This window comes from Pongo abelii, chromosome 14 (assembly GCF_028885655.2).
Source record: "Pongo abelii isolate AG06213 chromosome 14, NHGRI_mPonAbe1-v2.0_pri, whole genome shotgun sequence".
Taxonomy (NCBI): domain Eukaryota; kingdom Metazoa; phylum Chordata; class Mammalia; order Primates; family Hominidae; genus Pongo; species Pongo abelii.
Genome location: NC_071999.2, coordinates 97,222,453 through 97,244,967, shown reverse-complemented (window position 1 = coordinate 97,244,967; position 22,515 = coordinate 97,222,453). Strand labels below are relative to the sequence as shown.

Sequence of the window (22,515 nt, the reverse complement as noted above, 5' to 3'; positions counted from 1 at the left end):
TTAGGTCAGAATGTCTGTGGCAGATCTCAGGATATCTTAGTAGCTGCCTATATCTCTACCATGTGAACTGGAGGAAAAACGCAGAACCTTGCTTTTCAACTCCATTGGTTTCTAACCTCTCATGAGCACTTAATTCCTCATAGAGAAGGAAATAGTCACGCTGTAGAATCCTGTGGCCCATGAAGGGTAATTGGATAACATCTTTTGAAAGATTTACAAGGCTGCCAAGGATTTTGCCAGCTTTAAACCTGATTGATTCAGTGTGAAAAGAGCTGAACAATTCTGACCTAAAAGTTTAAAGACAGACCTTTCCTGTGGAAGTATAATTTAGAGCCTGTAATAAAATTGTATTGGAAAACACCACGTTGAAGAACACAGCCATAAATTGCATTATGTTAAAGGACCCTTTCCCCTTAAATCCTCTGAAAGAAGCCTAATTGTTCACCAGATACTTTAATAATGAAGTGTGTTTGTTTTTGCTCTCCTACCCCCTAAATAAGTCCCTAAAGAAAGACAAACTTGCCAACTACTTTGCCTCTCTAACCAAAAAGTTTGACTTCTTGGTTATATGTACAGATAGAATTTATGTACCTTTTTTTTTCTCATTAGGTACAATAAAGGAAAGCAAAATTTCATTTATCTTTAACAAAGAGTAGACCAAACAGACTTGTCCCATATTTTAATTTTTCAAAGTGCTAATTCTCATCTCATATTAATTTCCATCTTGACAAAATATACACACTCATGATTAGTGGAATATTTTATGGGTAAGCTCAAATGCTTCTGATGACCCAGACAAATTAATGATTAAACATCTTCCAGCTAATTACTCCAGGCCATTAATTATTTATCCAAGTCCATCAGTCTATCATCTATATTAGCCTCTCTTTTCTTCTGCCCATTTTAGAAGAGACAGGTTTGGAAAAACTAAAACATAAGAATTTCAAGTAAACAAAATTAAATAGAATACTTAGAATACTTACTTTTTTTTTTTCTTTTTCTCTAGAATCTGGGAAATTGAGACCATGGTATTTAGACAAAAGCCTCTTTATCTTTAAACAATACCCGCTTTGTCACACGCTCACTAACTTTGTGTTTCCTCCTCAAATTTCAGTTTGAAGGATTTAGGGAAGAATGCCATGTGCCCACTTACCTGTGATTTGGGTGCTAGGCCATTTTGCCTTTTGAAATTTCAAATCATACAAACTAGTCTTAGATGTTTAAAATAGGAAGCCTGATACGCGTACTAGGCATATTTACAAGTGACCAAGAATGATTGCTTTTTATAGAGGTTGGTGAGAACAGAAACTTTCCAACAAATTGAAAGCCTACTTCCCTCTCATGATTTAAAAAAAAAAAAAAAAAAAAGACAAAACGAAAACAGAACTGTGACATTAAGAAAAAAAGAAATTTGCTTAAGAAATATGTAAAGGAGCGAGCCCTCAGCAGTGTAAAGTAGTTGATAGCGTGAAAAGCCACTTGGAAAGGAAAGAGGGGACACAGTGCTGTACTCTCACATTTCTTTCCTGAAGAATTAGGTAGTAAGTTGGCTCAGACTTTCATCTCCTTCCACATCCTACCTAGAGTTAAGTGTCAAGAAGGTAATTTAACCAGCCACCTGAAAAACCTCTCCGTCTTGTGAACCAGAACAGCTCCCCACTTCTGGAAGTCATAGAGGGTCGAACAAATTCCACTGTATCAACTTCCAGCTGGTCATTAACATTTTCTGTAGGATGTGTTGTTTATGATTTTGGTCTACAATAGTCTCTAAACTGGCACAGTCCCCAGAAGTTCTTCAGAACGTTGCAGTCGGTTAAGATGAAAATTGTTAACTCCTGGAAAAATACACCAGAGTGAATGAAGAGGCCGATTAGAAATTGGTAATAAAAATATATTTTGACATGTTCACCTCACAAGTATCTTTATAGGAGTCATCCTGCAGTAAAGGCTTGGAACTGTGAGACAACCTTCCAGGAGTTCTGATTTTGAGTTCTGGTGCCACCTTGTGGACAGTGGGAGGAAGAGACGATGCAAAAGAGGCTTGACTGAGTCATTCTGCAGTAGATCAAGAATGTCATCTGATTAATTTCCTTCATACCCTTTGTATCTAAAACAAAACAAAACAAAAAACTCCAAACCAGAAAAAAAAAAAAAAAGGCAAAACTTTATCACTTTCCCAAGGAGAAACTCTTTAGGGCTTCCCATCAGTTAAAGGATTACGAGGATTAAGACCAAAACCCGATTTTGCTGACATTCAGGGCCTCTCGCAATCTGATTTTGGCCGATTTTTGCAGCATTACTGGAAACTACTCTTCTCTATGAATTTCTCATTACAGCCAGACTGGTCTGCTCCTCCCAGATAGTCATTACCTTTGCCCATGTTATCTTCCCATCCAGAATAGACCTTTAGATCCTTTTACAATCTTCCATTTGGAAGGACTTTACAATTGGATTTGATGTCTTCAATGTTGGTGCCTCTCATAAAACTCCCTCCTAAGAAGTCCTTGAACCTCTTCTTGAACATCTCTCGGGCAGTGCATTTAACCTGATTGAGATGACTTATGATTTTTTCAGTGATCTCTAGTAGTAAACGTTTTCTTAAGTTGGACATGTACCTTTTGCTCAAGAGCAGGGTGAGTGCTGGATGTATGAAGACTTCTGTGCACAGACTCTGGACCAAGATGAGTTGGGTTAAAACTTCAGCTTTGTAGCTTTCTAGCTGTGTGGCATTGGGTACATAACTTATCTAGGCCTCAGCTGTTTCTTCGCCTGTAAAATAAGAATAAAAACAGTGCCTACTATCAATCATATCAGTGTTGTAAGTCATCTTATATGTATGAAAGTACTTACAACAGTGTGTACCATGTAGTTGATACTTTGTAAGTGCTGGTTTTATTATAGCTTTGGGAAGTCATCAAGATGTGGGATGATTGCAGTAATGGAAACAGATGAAAAGAGAGTATTGAACAACATATCTCAATGTGTACACTTGGAGCATCCAACCTAAAGATGCCACACTAAAGTTCCACAGGGATACAAGTTTGGGATATGCTGAATGCTGTATACAGATGCATACTGTGTGCATGTATGTACTCTATCTATGCAGATATATGATAATTAACATAATCGAGGCTCCTAATTCTTTACATATAACAACCCACCTTTGTCTAACTTGGCATTTCCTAAACTTATGTGACCCATGAATCCTTTTCAAAGTAACATCTTAACATCTCATTACATATGTATGTTGTAGAAGAAGAATCCTCAACTCAAAACATTTAGGGACAAAGCAAATAATGTAAATGAGGGAAGAAGGCCAGGTAAAATACAGTATGGAGTAGTGTGTGAGTTATGGAAGTCTAGAGGACGCATGCTTCTCCTAAATGCATTTCACTTTGGCTTGTGTAAAAACACCGTGTAGGCCAAGGAAAACATATCTGAAATCTGAATCTGGGCCGTGTCCAGCAAATTTGTGATTCCTGTAGAGTGAGAAAAGGGAAGTAACTGCATAATCTAGAGAAGAACCAATTTTTAGAGATAAAGAGAAGCCAGAAAAAGAGACCGTGAAGGAAAAGTAGGAGATGTAGCCAGGAAACAGCAGCATCCTGGAAACAGAAAGAGGCAAAACAGAGGGGTCTCTGGGTCTCGAGAGGTCATGTTGGTTTCCTATTGCTGCTGTTCCGAATTACCACACATTTAGTGGCCTAAAGCAACACAAATTTATTATCTTATAATTCTACAGGCCAGAAGTTTGATGTGGGTCTGACTGGGCTAAAATCAAGGTGTGGTCAGGGCTGCGTTACTTCTGGAGGTTCTAGGACAGGGGTCCTCAACCCCAGGGCCACGGGCTGGTACTGCACAGCAGCAGATAAGTGGCAGTCAGGTGAGAAGCTTCATCTGTACTGAAGGCTGCTCCCCCATCGCTCCACTGGCATTACTGCCTGAGCTCCACCTCCTGTCACATCAGAGCAGCATTAGATTCTCATAAGAGCCCAAACCCTATTGTGAACTGTGTATCTAGGTTGCACACTCCTTATGAGAATCTAATGTCTGATGATCTGTCACTGTCTTCCATCACCCCCAGATGGGACCATCTAGTTGCAGGAAAACAAACTCAGGGCTCCGACTGATTATACTTTATGGTGAGTTGTATAATCATTTCATTATATATTACAACATAATAATAATGGAAATAAAGTGCACAATAAATGTAATGCACTTGAACTGTCTTGAAACCATCCACCCTCCACAGTCAGTGGAAAAATTGCTTTCCACGAAACTGGTCCCTGGTGCCAAAAAGGCTGGGGATCACTGTTCTAGGAGAAAATCCACTTCCTTACTTTCCTAGCCTCTAGAGGCTGCTTGCAGACTTTGGCTTATGGCCCCTTCCCCCAGCCAGGAGTGTGGAGTCCTTCTCATATCACACCATCTGACCTCCTCTCCTGCTTCCCTCTCCTGCTTTTCACCCCTCCACCAAAGAAATAATGTTCATTTTATTAACTCTAAGCCAAATAAATTAACAAGGCTTTCTAGACACGTATTAGGAATTATCACAGTAATATGTTATTGACACAATTAGTAATGTCTCAAAATGTATTGAACTTACTGAAATATTGTTATGGTTATTTTAATTGTTGTTAGTGCTATTAATCATATGCATTATTGTTTGATAGTTTTTTGAACTTACATGAGGCAAGGTATAACATGGAAACAAATTATAATTGTGTAGTAATTAATTTTAGGTGTTGAAGAAAATATTCAAGAAGTTGTTGAGCATATCACTGAGGGTGTGTGCAGGCCTCTAATGGCAAAATATTTTGTTTTTATATATGCTTATGATATCTGGTTAAATTATTGCCTTATTAGTAGGAATTTTTAAAAAAACTGATACCAGCTTGAACTCAAGCTGTTATTTTTTTCAAATTAACACACAAATATAGGCTAATAAAATACATTTGAAATAATAATTGCCAGTTTTCTCTCTGAGAAAGAAAATTGGAAAATTCTTAGTTTATATATATATATAGACTTTTTTTTTTTTTACAGATTTTACTTTATAGTAATTTATCTTAGTCCAGGTGCAGTGCCTCACACCTGTAATCCCAGCACTTTGGAAGGCTGAGCTGGGAGGATTGCTTGAGGCTGGCAGTTTGAGACTTCTTCCATTTTAAGGGACCTTGTGATTACAGCTGGTCCATCTGGATATTCTAAGATACTCTCCCTATTTTAAGGTCAGTCAGTTAACAACATTAATTCCATTTTCAACCTTAATTCTCCTTTGTCATGTAACACAACGTATTGACAAGTTCGGGGGATTAGAACATGAACATCTCTGGGGGACCATTATCCTGCCTGTGACAGAGGGTAAACAGAATACTGAAGAAAGGCCAGGAATCTCTGAGAGCTGGAACTAGGGCTTTCTCATCCTCTCCTCTCTTTACCTAAATGATCCATCCTCTTACCTTCTACTAATGGCATAGAAAGTCGGGAAAGGAGAAGAGAATTGAACCCCATTTGACAAGAAATTATGCACATAATTCACAGTGTGTGGCACTTAATAAGGATGGGATGTCTTTTGGTAGGAAGGAAATAGTTCAGGGAAGCAACTCTATGATGTCTGTGCAAATTAGAATAAAGATGCACCCCCCAGGAAGATGAATAAGAAGAGGGAGCCTCTTCCAGGAAGATAAATGCCGAAAAAGCTACCCTTTCTCCATCTGGGGATGGATGATGCCAAAATGATGCCCCCTTCCAGGCTGATATGGTTTGGCTGTGTCCCCACCCAAATCTCATCTTGAATTCCCACATATTGTGGGAGAGACCCAGTGGGAGGTAATTGAATCATGGGAGCAGGTCTTTCTGTGCTATTCTCGTGATAGTGAAGAAGTCTTATGAGATCTGATGGTTTTATAAGGCGGAGTTTCCCTGCACAAGCTCTCTCTTTGCCTGCTGCCATCTATGTGAGATGTGACTTGCTCCTCCTTGCCTTCTGCCATGATTGTGAGGCCTCCCCAGCCACGTGGAACTATGAGTCAATTAAACCTCTTTTTCTTCCCAGTCTCGGGTATGTCTTTATCAGCAGTGTGAAAACAGACTAATTCACAGGCCAATGCAGTCCTCTGAAGGTCTGCAGAAATGGACAAGTGGCACGCCCACAAAGCCCTCGGCTGGGTTCCATTGCATGGGGCACAGTCTTCACAACTGTAGGGACAGGCAGGAAACAGCCCAGGTTCTGGGCTCCCCTGACCCTCCTACTCCTCCAACTAGTTCTTTCCTATCAAAAGACATATTACCATTATTTTCATGCTCAGAGACACATTTTTTCCATGGTCTTCCCCTAATTTCTAGGATTTTCTCATAGCATTTTGTACAGAGCTCTAGAATAGCCCATAGCACATGTTACTTTGGTTTCTTACATAATTGTCTTTCTTCTTGGCAGTGAATTCCCAGAGAGCAAAGGAAATTTAATTTTTTTTAACCTCAGTAGAGTGTTTGTATTTATATCATTGAATTTACCACTGAGGGGGTATATGAAACAATTTTACTTGATATGAAGATAAATTTTAAAACATTGCTAGTTAAGTATTTAAGTGTTTATCAGAATATGTATGTGGCATCTTGATATTCATAATGTGGTTCTCAGACTCATCTGAGAACTTGTGAGAAATGCAGAAATGGCCCCAACCCAGACTGATGGCATCAGAATCATTTTAGCTTTATCCCAGGTGACTTGAGCTCACATCAAAGTATGATAAGCGGCCACGGGGGCTCATGCCTGTAATCCCAGCACTTTGGGAGGCTGAGGCAGTGAATCACCACCTGAGGTCAAGAGTTCGAGACCAGCCTGGCCAATATGGCGAAAATCCGTCTCTACTAAAAATACAAAAAATTAGCCAGGCATGGTGGCAGGCGCCTGTAATCCCAGCTACTTGGGAGGCTGAGGCAGGAGAGTTGTTTGAACCCAGGAGGCCGAGGTGCAGTGAGCCGAGATCGCACCATTGCACTCCAGCCCAGGCAACAAGAGCGAAACACTGCCTAAAAAAAAACACACACAAAAAAACCACAAAAGTATGAGAAGCACTGAGAACACCAAACCCATCATCTAACAGGTGATATTGTGTAGAGTGGGCTGCATTTAAAAAAGATCCATTGATTGAAGTTTCATTTAAAGGAAAATAACACATAGATATTGCTTCAATATGACAAATTGTGAAGGAACTAAACAAATGACTGATGTGTGGGAAACAGTGAACTAACGCATGAAGGTGGCCGTGAATGTGTGTGGAATTTGTTGAGTATTTAATTTTCTGTAACTTTTGACAACATATTGATCTACTAACCTAATAGGTACCTAATTCTTTCTTTCCTTCCACCTACACCCAGATTTTTTCTTTTTCCTGCCTAACTCACTCACTTCCAGGCTTTGCCTTATACATTTCTTCACTCAGTCATCAAGCAACAGATAGTTATTGAGCCTTTGTCAATGCCCCATCTTAGGTATCCATAAATGAGTCAAAATCCATGCTTCATCAATATAACATTGCGTTACCATACATAAGGTCTCAGAAATCCTTTTAAGCACTTAAAGTAATTCCTTTATTACTGACAACTTAACTAAGAACAAACTCAACTCTTCTCAGGATTGAGTTAATCACACAGAGCAAGGAACACAGGTACATGTTACAATAGTTACATTGTAACATGAAGTCCATCAGATTACATAAGGAAGTTCTAGCTGCACATGCAAAATCAGCTGAGCCATGTTGGCAATCCGGATTCCACCTAGATGCCACAGGTTTCAGGAATGGAGTCTGCCACTTATTCATTCTAACTTGACGTGTCAGTCATCAGCAGACTTGAGCACTCTCAGGCAAATAGCAGCAAGAGGTTAGAAAGCAGAGAAAGAACCCTAGGCTCAGAACTGCTAATTGCTAACTGCTTTGGGGCTACCACCTGGGGCAATACAGTTTTATTCTTGAGATCCTGGGCATAAATTGTTCAACCCTGCTATACTTAGCCTAGCCCTCACTAAACCAGTAATCTGACAAGCAAAATGCCCCACCTATAATTCTTCTCAAATTGTCAAAATACCCATACTTTATGTACAAAATGGAAGATACTTGTTATGATTCTATGTTGCCTGTTTATGGATAAATCTTTTAAGATGTAACATTAGGAACACTGTTAGATTGTGTTATGCTGATTTGACACTTCCAAATGACTGATTCAAGTGATTCATGAGTGGTTTGGTGTGTGGTTTTAAGCTAGAGAGGCAAAGAGCATTTGTGCCCATAGAATATGATTCATTTTTAAAAAACCCTTATTATTTGAAAATTTAGGGAGATTGGCAATCAATACTTTATTCACTGGAGAATTGATTCAACAATCCAATGCAGATCTAGTATGAATTGTTGATAATTGAAGCATCTTTGTTATCTAAGACATTTAAATGCTCACTTCTGCATGTTATTTTGATGTAAGAGCTATAATTTAATGTTTACCAGGTATCTTAAGTGCTTTACTTGTGTCTTATCATTTAATCATTACAACTTTCATTTTACAGGAGAGAAATCTGAAATCTGAGGTGCAGTTGATTTGAATCCAGGAAATCTAAGGAAAAAGTTCAAGCTCTTAATCATTTCATACCCTCCTTGTTGTTAATTTAAACTTTTTTTTAAAAAAAGTTAATCTTGTCTATGAAGCATGAATCTCTAATACTAGGGGAAAAACTGGCTAACTTGAAGAAAAAATAAATTGAAATGGAAAGCAATTAATTCCTCTTAATATGAATAAAGGATGATCTAAATGCCTTTCGAGAAATGATTTCAAGTAATGAAATTTACAGGAAAAAATCCTCTTTTCTGAATAAGCAATCATGGTACTAATCCTAAGTTCTTTAATCTTTATATTTACATTTGTTCTTAAAGCTTGGTGTTTTCTACCAAAACCATCTGTGTATCTCTGTCTATCTTCACGTGCTCTTTCTGTATACATTCATGCATGCGCATACACACAGATTTCATTATTTATTCATAAAATAGTTGAAAATCACTGCTTTGGCCCTTTTAACTATATATAAATCTCTCAGTTCTCTAGTGCTTGGAAAGGAAGTATTTATTTTATTTTATTTTTATTTTATTTATTTTGAGATAGATTCTCACTCTGTTGCCCAGGCTGGAGTGCAGTGGTGCAATCCTGGCTCACTGCAGCTTTGATCTCCAAGGCTCAAGCTGTCCTCCCACCTCAGCTTCCCTCGTAGCTGGGACCACAGGCATGCCACCACACCCAGCTAATTTTTGTGTTTTTTTGTAGAGATGGGGTTTCATCACGTTGCTCACGGTGGTCTGGAACTCCTGGGTTAAACTGACTGGCCCTACCTTGGCCTCTCAAAGTTCTGTGATTAGAGGCGTGAGTCACCCTCCCTCGCCAGGAAGTATGACAAACAGAATGAGCCTGCAACCAGAGTCTTTGATTCAAACCCTTGCCAATCATGCACTGACTGTTTGAGCCTCAGTATCTTTATGTGGAACATGAGGTCTATAACAGAACTTAACAAACAGGAGATTATTATTAATGAGATTAAATGCAATGAGGAATGTCAGTGGTACCCTCTCTGTAGAGGAACTTAAGGAGTTGAGCCTCCAAGCTTCTTTCTTGATATGCTGATGAAAGACGTAGCCTAGTTTATGGTGGGTGCTGCTTAAATTCCAGCCCTCTCTCTTTCAGTCAACACGCTTGGACTCAAAATAAGCCCCATTCAGGCTGATTTGCCTGCCTGTATCAGTCACAAACTGCACCTCTTGCAAAAATAGCTTTCCCTCCAATGTGTACTGGCCTTGAAGAAGACTGAGAAATAGGGAAACAAAGATCCTTTAAAATCAAGTTACTGAAAGTCACTGAAATAATATACAGTGAAAGATGGATGATGCCATCATTGTATAAATAAAGTCAGTACAACCATTAAAGAACTTACAAGTATGGGTTTTTTTTTCTCTATGGTTACGATCATAGATACAATAATTTTGACATGACCATGATTATATTACATATGGATGGCTTAGAAGTCTTTCTTTTGTGTCTTTCAGAAAATTAATATTTATTATTTGGCATTATACAATTTCTCAAATAAATATGAAGAGAGAAATGTTTTGAATAACAATTCTCTAGTCCCAAATTTTCTATACCTAGCATGTATTGTTTCTTTTTTAATAAATTACAACAACTTTATTTTAAAATTAGTTTGGGTAATGTTTTATGAAATGGTTTCTTTGAAATTGCTTCTTGGAGTGATTATAGCCATTGTGTAAAGCCAGCAATAAAAGAAGGATTTGAAAGTAGAGAGTAGAACGGTAGTTACCAGGGGCTGGAGGCAGGGGTAGAGGAGATATTGGTCAAAGGACACAAAATTTCATTTAGGAGGAATAAGTTAAAGAGACACACTGTCACATGGTGACTACAGTTAATAACAATGTATTGTGTTATTGAAAATCCATGAGAGTAGATTTTAAGTGTTCTGACCACAAAAAAAGTATGTGAGGTAATACATACGTTAATTAGCTCTACGTAGCCATTCTATAATGTATACATGTTTCAAAACAACATGTACACAATAAATATATATGATTTTTTATTTGCTAGTTAAGAAACGGGTTTGACACTTCAAAAAACAAAATACTTTTGGCATATGAAGAGTCATTTACAATCACACCCCAGACTTTGTTGTTAATATTAGCAGGGATAGTCATTGCTGAAAAGGTCTTCACATGCTTATGAAAGAAGTTTCACTAAATCTAGTTAGCATTGAGAAGTGTTGACAAGAAGAGCTGAAAATAAACCTCAGGACAACTTTCTGATTTAAAATTCTATTTCTTGGTGTGTGAATGTTATTTTTGAGGAAATATACACTTTATTGCAACATAATAAATAAATGAGAAAATAAGACAAAGAAAATGTTATTTCACCCAATATAGTAGGGTGGTCTTTAAATAAGTACATAAATAGTCCATGAGATAGTTTGAAGCTTTCAGCTTGGTCACCTTGTTGGTCTAGTCAAATGACTCACATATTAGCAATTTGTTTGCAAAACATCTTCTTCTTATAGTTCCAATTGGATTACATAAGATTGTTTTATCCTGATAGATAATCTGGACTTTCTTCACCAAAAGAAGGTTAATATTTCTACAAATTTTAAACCAGAACATTAAATTTTATACTGAAAATACAACTTCCTTGAGGTCAAGATTGTAGGGGAAGGCAGATTTTTGGTGTCCTTATCCAAATGATGGCCTTGCAAACCAAGCTATTTTCATGAGAGGATTTTCTTACTTTACTTAAATCTTCTCTGAGCGTAACAGGAAATAAATCTGGAGGCTCCAGCTTCTGGAGCTTTTCCACAAAGAAGATAATCTTTGTGATATAAAGACACAACAAACTCTTCTTTCTCCATGTTCTTCAAAATCCATAGATCCCAAATAACTACTTCTTTTCATTCGCTATAGAATAGCATTATTTCCAAAATTGCGTTTAAATCATCTACACACAGAAGGTTAAATTTGTTTAAAAATGAATAATTACATTCATTTCTTTACGTTTGTACTCTGAAGAATGTGGAATTTAAACTAAGGGCGATTGCACTTTAGCTATGAGACATTGGGCAGGTCACTTACTCTCTTCAGAGGATTAAAAGGATAAAATATTTTTAAAAATATCTATCTATATATCTATCTATAGATAGATACACACACACACATAGAGTTCTTATACAAGCCCTCATTAAATGTAATCCAAGTTGTAGACCCATAGTACTGATTTAGGTAGGCAAAATATCAAATTAACAACAACAAAAAAAACCAGACATAAAAAATGTGTCTCATATTCTGGACACATCATTATTCCCTGAAATATCCACAGACCACTCTAATCTGAGCACACCCTAGATGGACCAGGAACACAAGTATTGTGAATGACTGCAATAATAAAATGAGTATGTTAAACTATCAATTACTTGGCTTTGATTCTATGCTTGAAATATATTCAATGAGCCTCTGCTGTGGGCCAGACAACGTTCTGGGCAGCAGCGACACACTGGTGAACAGTCCTTGCCTGTATGGAGCTTACATTTTAGAAGGCAGAGACAGACCAATAAATAAGTCAGCAAACAATTCATCAATATAACTTCAAGTAATAACAAATACTTAGAAGAAAATCAACTAGGGTCGTGCCTTGAGGGCTTGGGAATTAAATGTACTTTAGTTTGGAAACCAGAGTAGTCATAGCTGAGGGATTTATATCTTCACGGACAACTGAAGACCCAGAAGAAACCAGCAACGCAAAGGCTGGGAATCAATGTCTCCAGCTGTGTCCTTGAGGAAACAGGAAATGCAAAAGGTTCTAAAGGAAGAAGGAGCTTACTTATTTGCCAAACAGAAAGAAAGTTGATGAGAGCAATGAAAGCGCAGTAAGTGAAGGGAGAGTGGAAGGAAAAGCCTGGGTCATTAAAAGCCTTTTTTAGTCGTTTTAAGAGTTTTGAAATTTTTAAACAGAGGAATAAGATCATCTGATTTTTGACTGAACAATGACCCTGGTTGCTACATGCAGAATGGCAGCAGGGAGATAAGGATGTAAACAGAAGACTGATTGGGAAGTTATTTTAATTCAGGGAAGACACGATACACTTGGATTGAGGTAGTAGCTACAGAAATAGAGAGGATGTTATAGGTCCTACGACGTAGAAGAGAATACTCTGGAAGCAGAATTGATAGACTTCATGATAGGTTATGTGAGGAAGGATCAAAAAGGAACCAAGGACAGCTATACAATGGTTGGTTTGAACAACTGATGGTTCATGATGCCATTGCCGAGATAAGGATATTTAAGGAGGAAGATAACGCGGTAAGGAAACTTTTTAGAGCAACTAGGTGAACCTTAGGTGTGGATATTGTCCATTTCTCCAAATGTGATGCAGTTACTGGGAAACTGAGAAAAACTACTGCTTTCTCCATCTTTCTAAAATAAAATTCACTTCTTTCTCATGTCTAAAACTCTTTGCAAAACCTAGATTCTTTATGTCTAATGTATGTCCACAACACCATATCTGCAATTCCGAATTCCATTAGCTTGGAAAAGTAATAGATTTGTGTAACCTGCTTGGCAGCAAAATTCAGCTGATCTGGTCTAATTTGGTATCAAAATCCAGCTTGAATTTAAGGGATGTCATTGATAATGTTAAAGCAAGATTAAAATGGAGACTGCCTGAAGAATGCCTTACCAAACAAAAGCAACAAGGCTTTAAAGAGAGCATTAGCCTTGCTTAAGTTGAAAACACAAGCAAAAGTTAACTCGGATCTTTTTGGGTAAATGCTTATGTTATACAGAGACGAAACTTAACCTTAGCCAATCATGAGCAGTCTACTAAGATATGATTATGTGACTAGGGACTTTCCAACAAGGTAAACCATAAAAAGCAATTTGTAACTACCACTAGTCAAATAACTTGTTTTGTTTTCTTATTCACCCTATAAATATTTGCCTCTGAAGCTGTGTCATTGGAACACTAAACTTCATTTAGTCTGGTGTTCCCCAATTCATGAATTATTTCTTACTCAAATAAACTCTTTAAAATTTTATTGTGCCCCAGATTTTTCTTTTACAAGAATCTTTATCCTTTTTAATATTACTATTTATACATTTTGGTATAGAAATGTTAGAGTTTGATTTCAGAGTGCCACTCTAGACCCCATTGGGGTTACGTAGGATATAGTACATGTACTGTATAATCTTTATGACATTTTTTTTAAAAATTAAGAGTTCTGAGACTCATCTATCCTCTGGTCTTAGAGAAGAGATATAGACCTTTAACTTTAAATTGGATAGTATTTTATTATGTGTTTTACTGCTTGGTATAAAGAAATATTGGATCCTTTTCTGAGAGAAGTGGTTTACAAAGTATCCTTCATGAAGCGAGGAGAAATTCAGAGAGCAAAATTTGCTGATATTACAGACTCTAGACCCAGGCATAGAGGGCAATGTAAATGACTTCAGTGTAATGGATTATGAGAGCAGGAAGGATGGGTTCTTATGAAAGGGAAAGTCACATAGACAGACAGATTAAATTAATCAGCAGTCTAATGACTTAAAAATTGTGTCAAAATTCCTAACTTAGCTTGCCCAAGTTAACTTGGGGCAGCTTGAACACTTAATTTTATTGATTCTAGGCTGCATATTTTCCACATTTTAATTTTTCTGAAGTTGGGACGTGTCTTATGATTGATGGAAACTTAAAATGGACTCTAATCGGGTGGAAGTGATGATATGTTATTTCCCGCCCATGCTTGGCCTTGTCTGTTGCTTCTGTACCATACGGCAAATAAAAACTTTGATATCTCAATCATAAACTATTTGAGAGCATTAATAGGAAAGTTTATGTCTTTTGACTGTTCCCCAAACTTTTCCATTGTCAGAATTAATTAAGATCAAGAAAACACTAACACCAAAACTCAATGGATGTTGGAAGCTTGAAAGAAGACCTCAAAGACAATATATTTGGGCATATTTTAAGATCATCATCAATACTCTGTATGGCACTGAGAATGACTTATGGGAAAACAGAGTTATCAATGACTTTTTGTTGGAAATTATCCAAAAGAGTAAGATTCTGCAAAGAAGTTTGTGAATTTCTGTACCAGTTTATTTTTATTTCTATTTTCATTTTACGAGGGCGTGAGAGTGATATTTGAAAAGTGTTACATTCATATATGTCTAAATTTTTCAACAAGTATCAAATAAAGATTCTAAGTTATAAGAAAGCATTGTGTCAGTTTAATTGGATGATTTCTTAAAATTAGCTCCACATGAATGAACGGTGCATCTAAAATTGATAATTTGATAATTGTCTCAGATTTGAGGAAATACCATCCTCCATTATAGACAAACACTAGAAGGACCTGGGAATGGGGAGGGGGACTATGTAAGAGACGAATATTCCAATCTCAGGTGATTATTCTTCCACTGTCCTTTTTTCTCTGAGTCTAAGCTCATCTTTTACTGTCCCTCTGGACTTTAACAGGCGCTCTGCTACTAATGCTTAAATGGAGCATCTACTTAATTAGATTACAGCATTTACAGGACATAAACCTTTGGGTACATGTCAAAGACCCTGGACTTTAGGCCACAACCAATGTAAGTGGATGATTTCCCAATGATAGCATATGCCTAGAAAGGTTAGGCTTTATTTTCCATGAGTTCTTATCGAATGCAAAATAAACTTTGAATTTATATTTCTTGAGTTTTCCATCACACAATGTTTTGCTTTTATAACTTCTATTATTAAAAGAAGAATATTACACCATTTGTAAATGTTTTTGATGTGCAAAATTTTATACCTATAGGTTGCAAAATCTGTGCATTGCACTAGAAATTTTGCTGAGTTGTCAGCTCTTAGCCACAGCATTTAAGTAGTACAATTCATTTCATATTTAACTTTATTTAAATATCATAGTGAGTAGACCATTGGTTTTCAGATTATTTTAAATTTCTTTGTATAATATGAGTTGATTTCCCATTGTGTCTGCCAAAGTACTCTTCTTTCTTCTTGAGGACAGTGCACATTTAGAAATTACCTTTTTGAAACATTTTGAAAACTGACTCTTCAAAAATGACTTTCAATACTTAAGAACATGACAAAAATATATTTATAACATATCTTTTAGTAACATATTATGCCGTATATAAAACTATGTACTTGTGAATGTTCAACACCTATCCCCCTCCCCCCAAAACAGCAACTTGTTTTGTTGCATTTGCTGATTTATGTCGTATAAATACTCCCACATGTCCAGTTTCAAAGTACCAACTTGATGTCACTGGATATACAGTTAGGAAGAGGTATCATTATAAAGTATTTTTACAGTAATGAAGCAATAAATATAAGCAACTACAAAAGCACACATAATAGTGAAATGCATTAAAATAATTGGGAAATATTAAGTTTTGAGTTTTACTTCATTTGCTTATCTTGTAATTTATTTAATTGTAAGTTTATATGATTCAATTTTTGGCAATGGCTGTATTTAACAACTGGTTTCCAAATTTACAAATGTACTATTTTAGGCCTACATGAACTGGGTGTAGTTTAGCATTCCTGTATATATGATATTTGATATTGCCTATTATAACACAGGTTAAAAATAGTGAAGCTTAAACACATTTGAGACTTCCTCCCTCCCTCTTTTCCTTCCTTCCTTCCTTCCTTCCTTCCCTCCATCCTTAAGTTCTTACAGATTTGCTAGACATGTCAAAATGAGTAGAAATCAGAATGAACCAATTAAATTATAAAGTTACCAATTTATGCTATTGATATGGGGACAGACAGAAATAAGAAGGTTATACTTTTCTAGGATTCTATAATATACATTTTCTTTATATGTCAGGATATATGTGTGTATCCAGTTATATATCTTGATACAGTTATTTTTGTTTCTATGAAACCATGTTGAATGCTATGAAAAGCCTTGATAATGGTAAGTTACTAAAAAAGGCTCTCTAGGTATGAGCAAGAAGGCGAAAGACTGAGATAAAAAATACCAGCCGTTAGTTTCTGTATTCTGATTGCTTTGCTAGTATCTTTATATTCTCGGACCACTTTGAAGAAATTAAACCCAACATTTTAAATAATGAATTCCTGAGGAATACTTATCTACTGATTTGTAATTAACAAAAAGACCTATGTTAAAAAAAGTAAATAAATGTGTGCATTTTTGTTAAAATAAAAATCAATTTTAATTATTTTTAATGGTTATTTTTATCATTTTTATTTAGAATTTTTTGTTTTGTTTGTTTTTGCCATTAACTGACAAAATATTACCCCAAACACAGTGGATATTAAGGTTTCACCTATGAATACACTTACCATTTCCAAAATTTATACTTACTACATTCTGAGAAATGCAGAGTTAGAATGTAGTAAAATAAGGCAAGACACATAATTACTAGCATCAGGTGTTAGAAGGTCCAAGTAGATTTCACAGAATTCAAGAGAAAAAAAATGAATGCAGTCAGGTAATCTCTCTTGTTGACATTATGACACAATTTATTTAGTTTATAATCAAATTGCTGATTGCTAACAGTTTTTATTGACTTTTTGTTATGTAGCCCTGGCATAAGAGATAGCTATAAGGAAAAAAAAATCCAAATTCTCTTTAACCTAAAAGTCATTGTCTTAAATGTGACTTTATTGATGCTTTTGAGGATTTTTAAAATCTTGTGTGTATCTGCACACAAAATGATTATTCAGAATTTTCTGTCTAAAAAATTACTGTTAAATATTTTTAAGTTATAATTTTTAGAATTTAGTTCTTTTTAGGCCTACAAATCTTGTATGTTTATAAATCTAGAGAAATGTAACAATACTTTGAAGAAGTCTTTAAAGATTAGTGCTGTTTAAAACTTAAAAATGAATATTTTAAAATAAATTTATAAATTTATTATATTAAAAATACTTTCTAAGTAGTTTAATTTTCTGACTGACCAACTTTCAAGTACTCAAGTATTACATAACAATTGAATAAATTAAACTTATTAAACTGATTGTGTCACTAAACGTTCTAATAATTTTCATTGGTGTTTCACTTATACGTTTAAACTTTAAATCACAAGTTGAAATCAATTATTTAGCAATACATATTCAATCAAAATCATAAGGTTATCTGTTATTCTATTAACAGTAGGACAAATTATCTTGAACACTATACAAATCATAGAAAGCAATGCTCAGATGTCTTAATATAAATATAATTAACACCAGAATTTTGATCCTCTTAGGTCTTTTTATACTTAAGTTTACATCTTCTCTGGGTTAAAAGAACCTTATTTATTAAATGAACAATTTTGTCATCCCAAACAATTTGGGGGGTTGCTTTTTCGGTTGGTTATGATAGAATAGTGAATGACCAGAGATATTTGAGAGAATATTTACTGGGCTCTTTTTTCATGTTGTTGTTGGAACATCCTTAACCCCACTTATAATCTGGCATATTTAGAGGCAAAACCCTATTAGCTTCAGAAGTCTATTTTCCAGATCTGCTCATGGAAATCTGAAACTTCCACCCAAGATGCTATCCTATTTGATTAGACTGCATTTCTTTCGCTCTTAATATTTAAATAATCCCCTTTGCAAGTTATAGGAAACTTCACATTTTGGGGGTTCCTGCATTCATTTATTTCACACTTTTCTTATCTCTCTAGAACCATAGCAAATGTAATGCTGATAGCTGATTAAATTTTGAATCTCTTTCGTGGCTTTATTTGGCCAAATCTTCAGAGATCTTTCTACTGTCAGAAAGGCGTTTGATGCTTCCCATTAGTTCAAAGAAGACCTTAGAGGTGGTTCTAGGACTCTACTGCCACAATAATGGAGTAGATGCATGCTGAAGGGATTTCATTAGTGTTATTTGATCAATCCTTTGTTTCTTAATATGTAAATATTCTATTAAAGTGTCTTCTCTGTACACTTCAAAACTATAGGCCAGGCGCGGTGGCTCACACCTATAATCCCAGCACTTTGGGAGGCTGAGACGGGCAGATCACTTGATGTCAGGAGTTTGAGACCAGCCTGGCTAACATGACATAACTCCGACTCTATTAAAAATACTAAAAATTAGCCAGGCGTGATGGGGGGTGCCTGTAATCCCAGCTACCTCAGGAGACTGACGAGGAGAATCGCCTGAGTCGGGGATGTGGAGGCTGCAGTGAGCTGAGATCGTGCCACCATACTCCAGCATGGGTGACAGAGCGAGACCGTGTTTCAAAACAAAACTACGTTATGAAGTGAGACTATGGAGAACCTTTGTATAAGTTTTAAACTTCTCTAATTGTAAATATTGCTAGATTAGATAATAACTGCATTTAAATGCTCCATCTCCCCAGCATTAGGAAAAAAAATCATTGATTTCTCATGAAAATTTATGGAGCATAAACACGTGGGGCACATAGATCAAAGATGTAGTAGCAGCAAGCTGAAGTAAAAGCAGACTATGCCTAGGGGATGGGCTCTGACATACCCATGAGCAGAGGTAGGTATGAGGAGGGCAGGGGAGGAGAGACACATCAGGCGACTGTATGTAATGGAGCACTATTTCAATCCCGCCTTCATATCTTTCTGTATTTAATGGAAAATGATTTGAAAATAATATGTTCTTTGCTTTTGAGTGCCTGCACCCTGCATATTACTAGAATATTCATTACCCAATTCTTAAATCAAATAGCAATCACAACAGCTCAAAAACATTCACAAATCTTAGAGATGTTCTTACAAAGTGAGACTTGGTGTGGGCTAGGCAACTTTTCACAATATGAGGAAAGTAGGTAGTGGATCCACTAGTTAATCTGTTCAAAAAAGTGATTTCAGAAACTTTTCCACTGAATTTTTTTGCTTTATATAGAACTCAAGCAATTATACCTTTTTTTGTGAGTATTCTTGCCTAGGCATAAGTCGCCCTATTCACTACTCCAAATCTCTTTAAAATGCTTTTCAACTAAAATGTGCTTTGCTCATGGGGACAATTAATACACCTGTAGACCATGTTTATACACATAAATTAAAGTTGAAAACTGAGCATTTTAAGTTAAAATGTTTTCGACGTTTGCTTTCAGTAAACGTAGTTGACTTTGAACTATTATGATTCCAATTACACCTTGGTAAATCGTTTTGCTGGAAACAAACTTTAAAAATGGATGCTCAAGTCAGTAACATAGATTTCAGGGACATGCAACTTTATTTTGGATCAGTATTTTCATTTTAGAGGCTTTTTGTTATTGTTGTTAAGATCTGTGTTAACAATATTCACTCATCTGATGGATGAGGTATAGCTGCAAGTATCAGCTTAGAAAAGAGGACATTCATCTAGACCAAAACATTTTTTTCTTTGTACAAAAAAAGTAAAATGATAAATGGACATGAATACATTACTTATGCCTGATGACTAGAAACTTCAAACGGCCAAATGGTCTCATTGATGGACTTGAGACAGATGTAAGCTTTAAGATAAACGTGTAAACAAAAGATAAATGTATGAAGGTGAATGTGAGTGTGTATGAATTGTTATGTTTCATGCTTAAAACATCTAAAAATCAGGTGGAAACCTTACATTAAAGTTACTTTGAGAAACATGTTACTTTTCATAAGTTGGCAAACACGTTTTCTCTTCTGGATAATTTCTCTCTTTTTTCCATTCAGTACACATTTTCCTAAGGTAGTACCATGAGCTCTACATGAGTGTAGTCTACTATTTAATAGTTCAGTCAGTAGATACATTGTTTCTTTTTCATAATTCTGGCCGCTGTTGAATGGTGATGACTTGTTCTAAGCATACAATGCTTTCCTGAGCTTTCTAGGGATTATGAAATCATTTGAGAACATTTAATAACTGCAAGAAGTTTGCACTATCAAAGTAAAGAACTGAGCAAACTGCCAAAATAGTATGACAATTAGGGATAGAAAAAGGGAGGAGAATACTTTCACTTTAATTCAGATTTCAGGCAAGAATAGTCACTTATAGAATTATCTGGAAAATTACTTTCACACTTTTATTCACTCAGATGGTGAATAAAAGTTTTGGCCTCTTTGATTGTTTTTATTATGTACACTAACATTATGATTAAATCTGATAAATCTATATTTTGGTAAAAGTGACTTTTAATGACAGAAAGCCTTGCATTCTACAGTTTTCATCTTTTTTTAAACTTAACTTTCCTTTTTGATTATTACTGAAACCAATAGTCTGCTGTGATTTGAATTCATGCAGTGAATGCTTAACTATGTGGTACTACTCAAGTGTGAAATTAATAATGGAGCTGGGTTTGTTGTGTGGCCTCTGACTTGCTTCCCACAATTTGAGAAGGTGTCAGAATTATGGCTTCTATTAACCTTCCTTTGTGAGGGATTTGTGAACCTATCAGATTTGCTTCCAGCTTGAATCAGTAGAAGTAAAGTGATAATTTTTGTTGTTCTTCATTTTGAAATGAAAAAGGCACATCATGTTGAATCATTTCGAGCCACCCATTGATTTTAATGTGTCCAGCCTGAGACCCTGTACACTGGCTGTGATTGTGGCTAAAATAATTGAGAGCTTAGAAAACAAAAATGGAGCCAATGGAAGATAATTCATTATGATGAATAATCATCTCCTCAACTTCCAGAGAAATTTGTTTCCATTTTCCAGGAAGCGCAAGTTAACGCCATATTTATGGTAACTCATTTACTGCAGAACACTTACTGGTGGATTTAACACTGAAGGCAGGCCAGTGACATTGATAGTAAGTATAATAAAGTAAACCATAAATATTCTTTTGTGTCAAAAAATCCTCGTTTTATTTGTATATTGTTACTTGTATGTCTTATATATAGAACCTTTTAATTTTTATATTATAAAAATAATATAAATAATATAAATATAAAAATAATATAAATATAAATTATATATAGATTTACATAAATATAAATTATATATATGGAAGTCTAAAATCTTAGATCTAATGCCAAACTTAACCATAACAGTAGAGAGGAATAACATTACTCTTAAAAAATATTAATTTTGTCCATCTGACTTGTTTTACTTAAAAAAATCCTCTCTCAGGTAGTAGCCTTTGAAACAGAAAAATACAGCTTAAAGCATATTCTTAACCACTATTGTAGTGGGTTTTTACTATCTTTGTTTTTGTTTTAGCTTATGTTTCCCTAGTGAGAAGTATTTCAGTAAGTTTTACCGTTAAATCAGTTCAATGTAGAGCTCTTCATCCACTGAGAGAGAAACATTTTGATTGAAGATTTTTCTCAACCTTGAACGGGTCAGTTAAATTTTACCCCAGCCAATGGCTTTATTGTCTGTGTTGACTTGAACTGTGTTTCAATCAACAGAGTTTCTGCTATACTTTCAGTCTAGTACTTTCTAGCGTGCCTTGCTTTTGTTCCTCCTAGGAGGAAGAGTGCTGAAGGCAATTATTAAAGAGAAAAATAAATTTTTCAGTGAGAAAAATAAATTCATAAACATAAAATAAACCTTAAGCATTGTTGTTATTATTTTTATGCTACAATAGACATACTTTTCAGTTCATAAAGAAAAACATAACCAATTTTATTGGGTAAGAGCTTGACAACTCATTTTTACTTTTACATAGAATTCACTTGAATCAGGATGCCTGGACTTTATACCAACCAAGGGCATATGATACAAAAGATAGGCTTCTTAGCTAAATCTGTATTGTCTGCTTCCAAAATGTGTGTGTGTGTGTGTGTGTGTGTGTGTGTGTTTTAAATAGAAAATGTTAATGCTACCAACAGAAGCATAAAACCCTCTTTCCCTTCTCCATCTTGGTTCATCTTTCCTGAAGGCAATCATCTGAAACTCTACCACTGAAGGCTTCAATTTCAACCATCCTATTTTCAATGATATCATAATTTTCCAAATTTTTTGTTGAAAAGAAAATTCCTCAGGGAGAGGTAATATTTTGAAAGTTACCAGT

The 22,515-nt window shown here is 35.6% G+C and overlaps 1 long non-coding RNA gene across 1 annotated transcript in view; it reads left to right on the top strand.

Annotated features, from left to right (window-relative positions):
* LOC134759901 (uncharacterized) overlaps positions 1 to 8,809 on the top strand; it is an 84,675-nt gene extending 75,866 nt beyond the window's left edge. The window contains exons 3-4 of the long non-coding RNA XR_010136807.1: positions 5,047 to 5,231; positions 8,564 to 8,809. This is a non-coding gene — a long non-coding RNA (uncharacterized LOC134759901). The remainder of the gene's footprint in view (positions 1 to 5,046; positions 5,232 to 8,563) is intronic.
* The last annotated feature ends 13,706 nt before the right edge of the window (positions 8,810 to 22,515 follow it).